The sequence below is a fragment of the Lontra canadensis genome, unplaced genomic scaffold (assembly GCF_010015895.1).
Source record: "Lontra canadensis isolate GAN:19392208 unplaced genomic scaffold, GSC_riverotter_1.0 scaffold73, whole genome shotgun sequence".
Taxonomy (NCBI): Eukaryota; Metazoa; Chordata; class Mammalia; order Carnivora; family Mustelidae; genus Lontra; species Lontra canadensis.
Window position 1 is genome coordinate 1,210,534 of NW_022631067.1, and position 8,982 is coordinate 1,219,515.

At 48.3% G+C, this 8,982-nt stretch overlaps 1 pseudogene; it reads right to left on the reverse strand.

The window, feature by feature from the left end:
• Positions 1-124: 124 nt before the first annotated feature.
• On the reverse strand, positions 125-8,340 carry LOC116881350 (annotated as a pseudogene).
• Between the last annotated feature and the right edge of the window lie 642 nt (positions 8,341-8,982).

Below are 8,982 nucleotides of genomic sequence, written 5' to 3' on the forward strand. Positions count from 1 at the left end.
CTTCTTCTTCTTCTTCTTCTTCTTCTTCTTCTTCTTCTTCTTCTTCTTCTTCTTCTTTTTTTATCAGTATAGCTTCTATTGCCTCTTTAAAATATCACAAATAAGTCTCAAAAATCATCCGGCTTCTCACTGTTTCTGCAGATGGACAACTTAGATCTTATTCATCAGCCTGCTGAACTGTTCCTTTTTCAGAAACGTAGATACCATCCAAAAATTTTCTGATATCCTTGTTTTTTTTTTAAATTTCTTTTCAGCATAACAGTATTCATTGTTTTTGCACCACACCCAGTGCTCCATGCAATCCGTGCCCTCTCTAATACCCACCACCTGGTTCCCCCAACCTCCCACCCCCCGCCCCTTCAAAACCTCAGATTGTTTTTCAGAGTCCATAGTCTCTCATGGTCCACCTCCCCTTCCAATTTCCCTCAACTCCCTTCCCCTCTCCATCTCTCCTTGTCTTCCATGCTATTTGTTATGCTCCACAAATAAGTGAAACCATATGATGATTGACTCTCTATGCTTGACTTATTTCACTCAGCATAATCTCTTCCAGTCCCGTCCATGTTGCTACAAAAGTTGGGTATTCATCCTTTCTGATGGAGGCATAATACTCCATAGTGTATATGGACCACATCTTCCTTACCCATTCGTCCGTGGAAGGGCATCTTGATTCTTTCCACAGTTTGGCGACCGTGGCCATTGCTGCTATAAACATTGGGGTACAGATGGCCCTTCTTTTCACTACGTCTGTATCTTTGGGGTAAATACCCAGTAGTGCAATTGCAGGGTCATAGGGAAGCTCTATTTTTAACTTCTTGAGGAATCTCCACACTGTTTTCCAAAGTGGCTGCACCAACTTGCATTCCCACCAACAGTGTAAGAGGGTTCCTCTTTCTCCACATCCCCTCCAACACATGTTGTTTCCTGTCTTGCTAATTTTGGCCATTCTAACTGGTGTAAGGTGGTATCTCAATGTGGCTTTAATTTGAATCTCCCTGATGGCTAATGATGATGAACATTTTTTCATGTGTCTGTTAGCCATTTGTATGTCTTCATTGGAGAAGTGTCTGTTCATATCTTCTCCCCATTTTTTAATATGACTGTCTGTTTTGTGTGTGTTGAGTTTGAGGGGTTCTTTATAGATTCTGGATATCAACCTTTTGTCTGTACTGTCATTTGCAAATATCTTCTCCCATTCTGTGTGTTGCCTCTTTGTTTTGTTGACTGTTTCCTTTGCTGTGCAGAAGCTTTTGATCTTGATGAAGTCCCAAAATTCATCTTCGCTTTTGTTTCCTTTGCCTTTGGAGACATATCTTGAAAGAAGTTGCTGTGGCTGATATCGAAGAGGTTACTGCCTATGTTCTCCTCTAGGATTCTGATGGATTCCTGTCTCACGTTGAGGTCTTTTATCCATTTTGAGTTTATCTTTGTGTACGGTGTAAGAGAATGGTCGAGTTTCATTCTTCTACATATAGCTGTCCAGTTTTCCCAGCACCATTTATTGAAGAGACTTTTTTCCATGGTGTATTGATATCCTTGTTTTTAACAGTTGTGGCTTGCTGAATCAAAGCAGCTGAGTTCAATACAAGTTCAATGTCATTTCCTTCAAGAATTAACTCATCTTTTTGGGCTTGAGATACAGAACAAGCAACACCTGGCCTCATCTGAACCCTGCGGATGTATTTTTCACCCAAGAAATTTCGAATTTCAACAAGAGAACCATTCTCCTGAATAACAACGTTGATGGGGAAGTGAACATACACAGCCCTCATCTTGTGTTGGAAGCCCAGTGTAACGCCCTTGATCATGTTCTGTACATGACTACAGATGGTGCGAACCGTAGCCAGTTCTTTTCTATTCCCCCACTATTTGTCCACTCGGAGCCTCTTCTTTTTCTTTCCAAGAAGACTGAGTTCTACGTTGATGTGATTGAAGTCCCTTCGCAGGGTTCCTCTGGGGCCCTTCATATAACTGTGCATCCCTTCAGGGTGATGTCGACATTTTCTGGAATGTCGACAGTCTGATTGCTGAGAATGATCTTTATCCTCACAGTAGATGTGGCAAAGAGAGCTCAATTCTTCTTTCTTAATAGTTGAGTAAACAAGGAGACAGAAGTTCAATAAAGATGTAGAATGCTTGAACATGGTGGCTCACTGACTTGATCTAATTGACATTTACAAAACACTCCACAAATCAACAACGTATACACATTCTTTTCAAGTGCACATGGAATACTTGCTAAAGTACAATATATTCTGGGCCATATTGAAAGTTTTTAAAAATGCATTAAAAATATCCAAGGCATATAAAATGTGTTTGCTAACCAAAATGGGATTGAATCATAAATCAATAATAGAGAGGTATTGGAAAAGACTCCAAATATTTGAAAATGAAACGGCACATTTCTAAATGGTCTGTGGGTCAAAGAACAAATTTAAAAAGAGAGTTATAAAGCATTTTGAATGGACTGAAAGTAAAAGCATAGTATATTGAAATTTGTAAGATGAGATTAAAGTAGAGCTAAGGGGAACCAAATATTCATAATAAAAAAAGAAGAAAAGCCTCAAATCTATGACCTAAGTATTTACATTAACCAGTCATTTTAAAAAGGAGAGAAAAAAATTCAAAATAAACAGAGAGAAAAATAATAAACTTAAGAGAGGACATGACAATCATATAAAATAGAAAAACAATACAGAAAAATGAAACCAAAAGCCTGGTTCTCTGGGAAGATCAATAAAATTGATAAGCTACTAATTAGATTATGAGGGACAAAGAAGAGCACAAATTACTAACATAAAGAATGAGAGAATTGACATCACTATAGTTCCTGCAAACATTAAAAAGGGTAATAAGAGACTGTCGTGCTGCTATTTAGATGAAATGAGCAAATTCCTCTAAAGATGCCAACTACCAGAGCTCACTAACCCTTTCTCTGTAGGAGAAATAAAATGTGTACTTAAAAAACCTTTCCACAGAGAAAATACAGGCCCTCATGTCTCCATTGGTAAATTCTACCAACATCTTGTGTAGAGGTAATGTCCATTTCATATAGACATATCCAGAGAGTCGAAGGAAAGGGAACACTTCCCAACTCCTTCTGTGAGGCTGTTGCTATCTTGAAACCAAAACTAGACCAAAGCGTTAGAGAAGAAAAAACCACACCCCAACATCACTCATGAACAGAGACGCCAAAGTTCTTCATTCAATTTTTGCAAATTGCATCCAAGATACATAAAAAGGAAAACGTCTTATGGGTTTATCTTGAAAATACAGGTCTAGTTCAGCACTAGAGAGTCAAGACTTGTAATTCACCACAGGACCAGAATAGAGAGAACCGATGGACCGTTTCAGCAGATCGGGGTCGACGAGCTATGGCTTCCAGCCCGAATGCAGATCAGCACTGGCTTCAGGAAATGCAGTTTTATTGGGATTTAGCCACACCCATTCTTTATGTATTGTCTTTGGCTACTTTTGGGCTACAATGGCGGAGGTAAGTATGTGCAACTGGGAATTAAAGACGAAAATATTTACTATCTTTTTACAGAAAAATTTCTCTATGCCCACAGGATACACTTAAGTGTTCAAGAACGTCCATTCTTACCATTTGCACTTCTCCTTCAACATTTTACTGCAGCTAGTGGAGTAAGACAAGAAAAACGAATAAAAGGTGTACCTATTGGAAAGGAAAGAAATATCCATTCGCAGATGATAGAATTCGTTATGTAGTAAGTCCCCGAGGATCCACAGGGAAGCTTCCAGAACTGAAGAGTGAGGGGAGCAAAGTGGCAGGGTGCAGTCTTTCACGAAAAAAACCACATTTCTATACACGAGAAATGAATAACTGGAAGCCCAAATTTAAAGAGCTGTATCATTTATGATAACATCAAGAATATGAAATATTTATGTATAAATCTAATAAAATATATGCAAGGTCTTTATGGTGTGCACTACAAAACATGGTGAGAGAAACTGAAGGGGACCTAAGTGAATGGCATCATTCACGTCTATTTGAGAGAGAGAGAACCAGCCGGAGGAGGGGCAGAAGGAGGGAGCAAGCCGACTCCCCACCAAGTGGGGGACCCACCACAGGGCTCTGGCCCAGGACCGTGAGATCATGAACTGAGCTGAGGTCAGATGCTTAACCGACTGAGCCACCCAGGTGCCCCGAATGGCACCTTTCATAGAGTGGAAGGCTGAATACAGTCCTAAAGTCAGTGCTGTCAAACTGATCTATACATCTGTGGCAATCCCAGCCAAAGTCCCAAGAAAATTTTCTGCAGAAATTAACTGTCTTTAGAACTTATATGAGAAGACAAAGAGACCAGAGGGACCTACTTGATTTTGAAAATCAGAACAAAGTGGGAGGATTCACGCTACCTGATTCCAGATTTTGGTATCAACATCTAGTGACCAAGATAATGTGTTATCTAAAGAAAAGCAGATCCCTGGTCAGTGGAACCAAACAGACCCCAGAAAGCGGCCCACAGGTACAAGATCAACGGATTGTCAACCTCCGTGCCAAGGCAGTTCAACAGAGGGAGGGGGTTCCTTCAACAGTGGTGCTGGAATAGCTGGACTTCAGTCATGCAAGAAATGGAACCAAACAAAATAATCCTGACCTTACACCATATATACAAACTAACTCAAAATGGATCACAGCCCGAAATGTAAGCCCTACAGCTCCCAAATTTCTAGAAAAGAACATAGAAAATGTTTGCGACTTCGAAGTAGGCAAAGATTTCTTATATTTGATTCCAAAAATGAAAAGTGATCAGTTGAGTTGGACTAGTATTAGGAACCCCTGATCTCTGAAGGACACCGCTGTGCAATGGGGAGCCAGCCCCATCCCGGGGGACAATCTTCCCAGTCACGCGTCTGACAAGCGACTCGTATCCAGAATATGGAAATACCTCTCCAAACTCAACAGTAAGAAAACAAACTCATGAAAATGGGCAAAATATTCTGAAAAGACACCAGACCAAAAAAGGTATTCAGACGGCAAATGAACACATAAAATGTGCTCGATGGTATGAACCACTGGGGAAGCGCAGATCACCACCACTGTCAGTGCTCAGGGTGACCCAGGGCAACTCTCTGATTCGGGAACGCGAGACCCTGTTGGCAGTTTCTTGTGAAATAAAACGTGGCAGCCATACCTCTGGCCTTTTACCCGAATGACAGGAACACTTACAGTCACCCCAAACCTTATATGCAAATGTTTCCAGGGGCTTTACTGTGATTCCTGAACCTGGACACAAGCTCGGTGTCGTTCGGCAGGTGCTTGAGGAGTAAACCGGCAGCGACCACCAACGGAGCCGCGCTCAGCCACGGAAGGAGCGGAAGACCGATGGGCTGATGTGCACGAGTCTCAAATGCGTTGTGCAGGCTGAGGAAACCAGGCTCAGAAGTCTACACAGTGTTCGTGGTATTTAACGTTCCGGAAAAGGGAAAACGACAGAACAGGACACGAGTGAAGTGTTTGCTAGGGCTGGAGGTGGTGGGAGATGCTGAGTAGAGAGCATGGGCTTGTGGGGTGATGTATGTCTTCTGTGTCACGTTTGTGGTGATGGTTGTGTGAGTTTGTAACGAGGATGATTTCACAGAGGGGCCTGTATCTTACCAAAGCTCAGGAGGTCGAGTGGGAATGCCTAACCTGTCTTACGAATCAGGATCTGCCCTAAGTCCTTCCCTTTGTCACCCAACTGACTCGTCCCACCACTTAAGGGGCTGTGACCCTGGCTCACGGATGATGAACTGTAAGTTCAGAGAGGGGGGGTCACTTCTATGAGATCACGCAGCCAAGAAGAGGGGGAGCCAGTGTCTTACGGGATCCTAGCCTCTGCCCTGCATGGTGTCCTGTGTTCCCATGCCTCACAGAAACTTGTCCATTCATATCCCCCTTCAGCCGAGTAAGATGCCAGGAGGGTTAGCTGGATTCCCAGTGGAAGGTGACAGATACCGGTAAGAACCTGGGTTAAGATCAAGCGGAAAGTGATCACGTATCAAAGAAAGGTCCTGTTACAGGATCGGTGGCCTCCTGCCACTCAGCAGCCCGAGAGACCCCTTCCAGCCCAGGAAGGAGAGCCAGTGAGTTTCCGAGAGGTGCCTGCTCTGGTGGCCAGAATTTCACGTTAGAGATTCATTCCTGGGAGCCTACTCTAAACCCTCTTTGCCTCACAATCCCGAGGCACGGCTCGGAGGACGATGTTACGTTGACTATACGTTTACGTCTTTGGAGAAGTCAGTGGTGGAGCTCAGTGTACCCCACGGACAAGGAGTCCAAAACGTGTGGGTCGCTCGGCACGTGGAACAAAGGCACTCAAGACCAGCCCTCTGCGAGCCTGTCCGTGTGTCTGTCTGGGACAGAGGCTGGAGCTCAGGGAACCCCTCCGGGGGGGGAAGCCCCCACCTGTGGCAACAGGAGCGGGAAGTGCTCCTGCTCCCAGCGGCGGAGCCTGGGTTGAGGGCCGAGCGCGGAGAGGAGGGAAGCCAGAGGGGCACCCCAGCTGCGCTGAGCCCCAGGGGCCCCTAAAAGTGTCCCAGGGCCTGGCGTCGGACCATTTTTGACCTGCACCGTCCTTTCTAATGGCTCAGCCTAATCCATTAGTCCTCAGGGAGGTGTTACAACTACTCCTTCCGTCTAATTTGGAAGCCCCCAGGTCCCCAAACCGCTGCTGGCCAGAGACAAAGGCGATGACTGTTTTCCAAGGTGACCATTTGTCTACAGACAATATGGGTTGACTTCTAGCCTGGTTCAGATGAATCATTGCCAGCTCTGGGGGTCTCCGACGATGGACAAGCAAAACCCACTTTGTACTTAAGTCAGTGCTGAAGGGAAGAGGACATCAGGAAAATGGACTACCTGACGCTCTTGGGTGGAGATGGGTTTCCACAGGACGGGAGAAAGTTCTAGATAAATCGGCACACAAAGGCTGGGGAGGGCCATGCCTGCGGGGGGAGCCAAGCTCTGCGGGGCTCCGGGGCTCCTAGTCCCCACCCCAGGGCCCCCCAGGGAGGCAGGAAGTGTTCCCTGCTGGCTTCTTAGATGGAAATCACTTCCTGCAGCGAGCACCTGAAAGGGAAATCACCACCTCATTGTTCTCCCTGGCAACGTTTCCAGCCCATTGACAGAGCAGGTGGGATCTGCCAAGCGAAAGACAGGAAGGGCGGAGGCAGGGGTGCTGGGCCGCCCACAGACTTGGAAAAAGCAAGAACTAGTCAGCAGAGCTGGTCTGGACGGCTCTGGGCGACTGTGGGAAACCCAGGCTTCTCTAGCTGTCCTGGACACAGGATTCACTCCCATCCGGGGTCCGGAGCAAGTCCCGTGGCCGACACCCCAGGGCCCACTAGGGCGAGAGCCTGTGTCTCCAGGCCTCACAGCCTCCATCTGTGAAATAGGCCTGACGCGGGGCTGCAGTGAGGCTGATGGCGTGATTCAGACGTGATAGTGCTGGGCACGTGGCGAGAGCATCACCGTCCCCGCAATGCTCATCACGGTCATGGACAGTTAGTCTTCATGAGCCGGATCCAAGGCCCACGGGGACACCGGAAACGAGGCTTCCTGGAGGGGCTCACGGTCCAGTGGGTGTCACAACACCCGGTGTGGCCACGGTCTGTCCCCTTCCACAGACGCATGTGGGGGGATTAGGGTGAGTGCCGCAGGGAGGGGGCAAGCAAGCCTCAAGGAGACGACGTGCAGAAGCCCTGCGGGTCCCTCCAGGTCCTCCTGAGGAAGAATCGAAGTTACTCATGGGAAGCAGCAGTTTCTCAGGTCAGAAGGTCGTCTGAGACCGGAAGCTCTCCCTCCCAGACGAGGCGCGTGTCTGCACATGGATCTGTGCTCCCGCCCCTGCCTCGCCGGCGTCTAGTGACCACGGCCGCGTCTTCCCACACCGGCTCGCTCTGTGGAGGGGGCTGGGTTCGCGTGGCTTCTGGGAGGAGGTGGGTCGGCTGGCTGCTGTGTTCAGCGGCGACTCGGCTGAGTGCCTGCTGGATGCAGCAGCTGTGGCCTGTGTAGCACCTGGGGCCTGCCTGTCGTGGGCCTCCCAGGCGCTCTGGGCCTCGGGGGGCAGCATGGGTGTTGCGGGCTGCAGGTGGAGGGTCTGAGTTCTGGTGGAGTTGTTGTCCGATGGCCACTTTCTCACTGGCCGCAAAATCCACTTCTCCGGATCGGGGAAGGGCGTGAGCGTGGCTTTCCACGCTGGCGGTCTGTGTATCGCCGCCCGCCCGGGAGCTTAAGATCCACACACGATGGTATCAGGCCGCCCACAAGTCACCCACCTGTCCCCCTTGGTGCTAAACCCACATGTGGCCTGGGGGAAGCCACGGAGACGCCATGGGGACCCTGGGCTTGCAGGGCCCTCGTTCCTACGTCAAGGAGCTGAAGGGCCGTGGAGGTGGCGTCGCTACGGTTACAGGCAACTTCACGCTGGCCAAACGTCCTCGTGATTCCCCGTCCAGAACAACGAAGCTCAGGGCGAAGACACGGGTTCAGCCCCCGAGTGAGACTCCGAATGCTCTTGGCATTACAGACGCTGCACAAAACTGCATGCCATGCAGTCCTGGCTCAGGGGTGGGAAGAGTCTGGAAGGTCCCTTCCTGCCGGACCACAGTCTCTTCACAGAGAAGCTCCCATGGTGGGTTTGAGCTTCTAAGGGGCTCCGGACACTGAAGGCTCAGAAGCAACCTTCTGGGGACTCGCCTCTACCGCTGTCGTGGGACCCCCGTTCCCCTCCCGTCCCTGGCCGGTGCTGGGAGATCGGGCCTGGACGACCATGACGGGAAACCGTGCGGCAAAGAAGACCGGGCTCCTCTGAGCCTCGCACTATTTCTTAGTTAAGTTAAAATGGCAAAGTATTTACTTCTTCTTTAATGCCGTCCGCGTTCACCGGGGAAGCCCCGTGGCCTGGTTCCCAGGCGGGGGCTTGAGCGTGTCTGCTGCCAGGTGAGGTCGTGGGTCGCCCTGCAGTCCTTGTATTG